The sequence below is a fragment of the Hevea brasiliensis genome, chromosome 17 (genome assembly GCF_030052815.1).
Source record: "Hevea brasiliensis isolate MT/VB/25A 57/8 chromosome 17, ASM3005281v1, whole genome shotgun sequence".
Classification (NCBI taxonomy): domain Eukaryota; kingdom Viridiplantae; phylum Streptophyta; class Magnoliopsida; order Malpighiales; family Euphorbiaceae; genus Hevea; species Hevea brasiliensis.
In genome coordinates this window covers 16,136,898-16,143,671 of record NC_079509.1, presented here as the reverse complement: position 1 = coordinate 16,143,671, position 6,774 = coordinate 16,136,898, and positions in this window count along the sequence as shown.

Genomic DNA, 6,774 nt, shown 5'->3' with positions numbered 1-6,774 from the left:
TATGGTCAGCTTGCTCAAGGAATTCATCGATGTATTTTCATGGAGCTATGACGATATGCCCGGATTAGACCCTCAGATAGTGACACACAAGATTCCCCTAGTTCTCGGGACAATTCCAGTAAAGCAGAAGTTAAGAACAATGAACTCCAACACATTGCTCAAAATGAAGGATGAAGTCAAAAAGCAGTGTGATGCTGGATTTTTGGAAGTAGTCAAGTACCTTCAGTGGATAGCTAATGTTGTCCCGGTATTGAAGAAGGACGGGAGAGTCAGGGTATGTGTTGATTATAGGGATCTCAATAAAGCAAGCTTGAAAGATGATTTCCCTCTCCCACATATAGACGTGTCGGTCGATAACGCTGCAGGATTGGGTAGATGTTCGTGCATTGACGGAGCATCCGGGTATAACCAAATCCCCATGGATGAAGAAGAAAAAGAGAAGACTGCTTTTATCACTCAGTGGGGGGGTATTCTGTTATCGGGACATGCCATTTGGGTTAAAGAATGCTAGAGGTACCTACCAATGCACTATGATCACATTATTCCATGATATGATGCACAAAGAAGTAGAGGTGTATGTGGATGATATGATCATCAAGTCCAGAGAAGGAGAAAGTCATGTGCAAGTGTTGAGAAAAGTATTCGAAAGGCTCAAGAAGTATCAGCTGAAATTGAACCCAGCCAAATGTGTGTTTGGGGCTAGATCTGGAAAGCTATTGGGATTCATAGTGTGCAAAAAGGGAATAGAAGTGGACCCAGACAAAGTTTGAGCCATTCAAGAAATGCCATCCCCAAAGACAGAAAGGGAGGTGCGCAGTTTCCTGGGAAAATTAAACTACATCTCGAGATTCATTTTCAACCTCACTGCTAAAGCTGAACCCATCTTTAAGCTACTCAGAAAGAGCAATACCACTCAATGGGATCCAGTTTGTCAAGAGGCTTTTGAGAAAATTAAGCAGTATCTGTCAAACTCGCTAATATTTGTCCCTCCAGTGGTAGAAAGGCCGCTGATTTTATATATGGCAGTTCAACAGAGCTTGATGGGGTGTGTTCTGGGGCAGCACGATGACACGGGGCGAAAGGAGAGGGCATTTATTATTTGAGCAAGAAGTTCAATGATTGCGAGACAAGGTACTTATTCCTAGAGAAGACTTGCTGCGCGTTGGCCTGGACGGCGAATCGGCTTAAACACTACATGTTGAATCATAAGACATGGCTCATCTCCTGAATGGATCCCATCAAGTATGTATTTGAAAGCCCATTCGTGCCAGGGAGGATAGCCAAATGGCAACTCATACTCTCTCAATATGATATTGTCTATATGACCAAAAAGGCAGTAAAAGGGAGTGTAATTGCTAATCTCTTAGCAGAAAACCCGATCCAAGATTATGAAGCCCTGGATTTTGAATTCCCCGATGAGCATGTTAATGAAGTCAGCAGCGAGGATAAGGAACTAACTGATGTATGGGAGATGTATTTTGACGGAGCTATCAATTTGTTTGGTAATGGGATCGGAGCTGTGTTGGTATCCCCTGACGGAAAACACTTCCCGATAGCTATCAAGCTGAGGTTTGACTGCACCAATAACATCGCGAAATACGAAGCCTGTGTGATGGGTTTGTAGGCTGCCATTGAGATGAAGGTCAGAAAGTTAGAGGTGTATGGAGATTTGGCCTTGATTATTTATCAAGTCAAAGGGGAATGGCAAACCAAGGACCCGAAGCTGATTCCATATCAGAAGTACCTACTGGAATTGATCAAAAAATTTGAAGAAATTTCTTTCACTCACCTCAATGGTGACAAGAATCAGTTTGTTGATGCCTTAGCCACTCTGATTGTCATGGCTCAGATGGAAGAGGGACAGGTAACGCAGGGGTTGCAAATCAAAGCAAGGAGTGAGCCGACTTATTACTTCATAGTCGAGGAAGAAACTGATGGTAAACCCTAGTATCATGATATCCAGGTCTACGTCAAAACCAGGGAATATCCTCCAGGGGCGAGAAGAAACAAAAAAAGAATGATCAGAAGATTACCTTTGGGATACTTCCTCAGCGGTGAAATTTTGTACAAAAGGAGTTCTAATGGCGAATTGTTAAGGTGTGTAGATGCAAAAGAAGTAAGGAGAATCCTTTTTGAGACTCATGAGGGGAATTGCGCAACCCACGCTAATAAGCATATGATGGCCAAGCAAATCATAAGACAGGGATATTTCTGGACTACTATGGAAAAAGACTGCATCGAGTACTTTCGAAAGTGTCACAAATGTCAAATCTACACGGATCCGATAAACGTCCCACCTCATCAATTGTTTAATCTTGTCTCACCTTGGCCTTTCGCAATGTGGGGCATCGATGTGATTGGTCCCTTAATCCCAAGGCATCCAATGGGCACAGGTTCATCTTGGTAGCTATCAACTACTTTTCTAAATGGGTCGAGGCAACATCATATGCTCACATCACGCAGAATACATTCCTCAAATTTCTCAACAATAATGTCCTCTGCCGATATGGTCTCTCCAGTGAAATTGTCACGGACAATGCCAAGAATTTAAATGGTCCAAAGATCTGGAGTCTATGTAACCAGTAATCAAATTTTCAAAAATAATGTCCTCTGCCGATACGGTCTCCCCAGTGAAATTGTCACGGACAACGCCAAGAATTTGAATGGTCCAAAGATCTGGAGTCTATGTGACCAGTACAAAATTCGTCATCTTAATTCTTCCCCATACCATCCCCAGATGAACGGAGCAATGGAGGCCGCTAATAAGAACCTCAAGAGAATAATAAGAAAGATGACCATCACTTATAGGGATTAGCATGATATGCTTCCCTTCGCCCTTCATGCTTATCGGACCTCCGTAAGAACATCGACTGGGGCAACTCCATACTCATTGATTTACGGAATGGAGGCTGTTTTGCCTATCAAGGTAGAAATTCCCTCCCTAAGAATTATGAAAGAATCAGGAATCGATGAGTCAGAATGGATCCAATCAAGGTTGGACCAATTGAATTTGCTTGACGAGAAAAGGCTAGCAGCAGTATGTCATGGGCAATTATACCAAAGGAGAATGGCTAGGGCATTTAACACAGGCGTTCGCCAACGCAAATTCCAACTGGGAGATTTGGTCTTGAAAAAGATTCTTCCAAATCAAAATGACGCCTGGGGCAAATGGTCGCTAACTTATGAGGGACCATATATAGTTAAAAAGGCATTTTCTGGTAGTGCACTGATCTTGATCCGCATGGACGACGAAGAATTTCCAAGACCTGTGAATGCAAATGCTGTTAAAAGGTATTATGCCTAAAAAAAAAAAGAAAAAAAAAAGAAAAAAAATCTAGGAGCGAAAACCCGAAAGGGCGCCCTTAGAACCAAAAAATGGAGAAATAAGGAAGGGAATACGAGACCAGGAAAGGAAATAAGTTACCACAGCACGAACGTTCATCAAAAAGATTACTTGAAATAATGGCAGTTAAGGGAGTTCAAAGTTAACTACAAGGAATTTGTGAGATCCATTCTTATACCCTTTCTCTTTGAAATTGTACCTTTTTTCAAGCCATAGTAAAGTCATTCTTTCACTCTAAATTTATGTTTCTTATATACTTACACTCTAATTTATCTTTCTTATATACCCACACTCTAATGTTATCTTTCTTCTACACCTTTATTTATGCGTTATTAATCTGTTAAAACTTTGTCATAAGATTAGGATTTAAATATCGATAACCTCAAGTACTTTGCTATGAATTTGCAGGAAATAAAAATAAAAAATAAAAAAAAACTAGGGGTGAAAACCCGAAAGGGCGCTCCTAGTAAAATATGCAGATGAGAAAGTGGGAATCCGCAAGGACGCTTTTCGTAAAATAAGAAAAGAGTCAAGAACAGAAAGGGCATCCTGAAAGTGAGTAAGAGAAGGAAAGGTGTAGGTCAAGTCTTAGGACTCGTCCTCCATTAATCATTTATCTTTGGAATCTTGTTAAGTACACTTCGATGCGGAAGAACTTCTTGTGATAGGTTGGCCTTACTTTGTCAGCATTATTTTCCAGCATTTTAATTTTCTGCTATCAACCTCTAGTTCCTTGATCCAAGTTATTTTTAATTTTAAGCATTTTAATTTCCTGTCATTAACCTTTGGTTCCCTGATCCAAGTTTATTTTTAATTTCTAGCTTTTTAATTTCCTGTCATCAACCTCTAGTTCCCTGATCCGAGTTGATTTTTAAGTTTTAGCATTTTAATTTCCTGCTATCAACCTCTGGTTCCTTGATCCAAGTTGATTTTAATTTCTAGCATTTTATTTTCCTGCTATCAATCTCTGATTCCTTGATCCAAGTTGATTTTATTTTCTAGCATTTTATTTTCCTGCTATCAACCTCTGGTTCCTTGATCCAAGTTGATTTTAATTTCCAGCTTTTCAATTTCCTACTATCAACCTCTGGTTCCTTGATCCAAGTTGATTTTATTTTCCTACCATCAACCTCTGGTTTCTTGATCCAAGTTGATTTTAATTTCCAGCTTTTTAATTTCCTGCCATCAACCTCTGGTTTCTTGATCCAAGTTGATTTTAATTTCCAGCTTTTTAATTTCCTGTCATCAACCTCTGATTCCTTGATCCAAGTTGATTTTATTTTCTAGCATTTTATTTTCTTGCTATCAACCTCTGGTTCCTTGATCTAAGTTGATTTTAATTTCCAGCTTTTCAATTTCCTGCTATCAACCTCTGGTTCCTTGATCGAAGTTGATTTTAATTTTCAACATTTTAATTTCCTGTCATTAACCTCTGGTTCCTTGATCTAAGTTGATTTTAATTTTCCTATCATCAACCTCTGGTTCTTTGATCCAAGTTGATTTTTAATTTCCAGCTTTTTAATTTCCTGCCTTCAACCTTTGGTTCCTAGATCCAAGATTGATTTTGATTCTCAGCATTCTAATTTTCCATACTCCGATCACCCAAAATATGGGTCTGAATCTTTACATAATTCCTATACGGGAAAATTTTATTCCCTTTAATAAAAATTATGTAAAGAGAGGCAGCTGTCGACACCATATTTTGGCCGATCACCGAAGTCAAGGGACTTTAAAATCGACTCCCAACAGATGTCTTTCAATCACAGATGACTTTTCTGAACACATCGATTGCTCGATCATGAAATAAACTGATCCCACACTTAGTTAATTATTTTCCGATCTCTTATCAGAGGGGTTCGAATCAATGACGGATCTCCGGATCATCTAGTCTAGCCACCGATCTCTCTTTACGAATATTGTGGAAAGTTATTTAGCTAATGCTAGAATCGGGTTCCTCACTTGTGTATCCCAAATATTTCTTAAAATAAAATTAAAGGTTTCTGTCCGGTCTACTGACGATCCCGATCTTAAGAATTCAAATTAAGTCTTTTCAATGTTCTAAAGATTTACCAGGTGTTTAGTCATAGCTAAGTCTGGTCTCAGGCTTATAATGTTTTTCGATCTCTTATACTTAGGTTAATGGTGGCTTTCAGGTTTGATGTCCAATACATCCAAACAATTAAGTACTTATACAATTTGCACAGTTTTTGATCTCATCAAGAATTTGAACAGAAAAAAGACTTCAATTCATTTCAAAATAAAATTTACAAGTCATTCGGCTGGAGGGTCTCCCCCTGCCTGTTCTCTAGGTACATCATCATTTCTCTCATACTCTCTCTCTCTCCCTCTGGCTCCTCGTCGCTCTCATCTTCGGCCTCTGGGGTGAGCTCATTCATCCAAGAGAAGTCCTCAGCCTGTTCTCTAGGTACATCATCATTTCTCTCATTCTCTCTCTCTCCCTCTGGCTCCTCGTCGCTCTCATCTTTGGCCTCTGGGGTGAGCTCATTCATCCAGGAGAAGTCCTGTTCAGGATACCGCTTCCTCAGCTCGGCCAGAAGGTCATTATGGGCGTTCACATAAGCCCCAGCCTCCTTTGTGGTGCTCTCCTCTTCCTTAGCTTGGAGTTCCTCATCCTTGGCTTAGAGTTCTTCTTCCTTCGCCCCAAGGTCTTCAGCATAACGAGCGGGAGCGGCAGACCAACTAGCTCAGGAGTCTTCAAGTTCTCGCTCCATCTTCGCTATCCTCTCCTCATAATGCCTCATCCGATCTTCCATTCTGGCGATGTAGTCGTTCGCAGAGGAGAGTTGAGCTTGAGTAACTGAGGCATCTTGGACCGCCTTAAGGATCTCTTTGTTTAAGGCGTGGGCTTTCTCTTTGAGTACGTGCTGATTTGCAATGGCTTCTAAGCCTAAGCTCATTGTCTGAGCTAAGATATCATCCATGCTCTCCTCTGCCAACCGGTTTCGATCTTCTTAGAAGCAGATGAAAACTCTCATGACTTTGGCCAGGCCAGGATTTCCCTTTGTAGAGCGATTCCTTTCTAGTGATTGGATCAGAAGTTGAGCACCTTGGGAAAGTGTCCTAACTATAGGACCCGAAGATTCCCCTTCCACATTGGAAGAGATCGGAGGAGGTAGGGGAGGCGGAAGCTCGATTTGCTGAGGAGCAGGAGCGACGACCTCTACCTCAGGGATCGGTTGCTCCTGAGATCGAGGAGGAGAGCTCGGCACCTCTACTAATTCATGATGAGGGATCTGAGCATCAGCAATGGTGGCCCCCTCCATCGCCCTCACTTTTCTGGAGACCTCCCTCTTTCGCTTGCGGCTCTTCTTGGAAGCATCACCGCCCTCCATACCTGCACAAAGAAGAAGTCAGTGAGTTGGCTAAGATTCAGAGACTTGAGATATGGGTAGTATCAGGGTCGAGGTCAG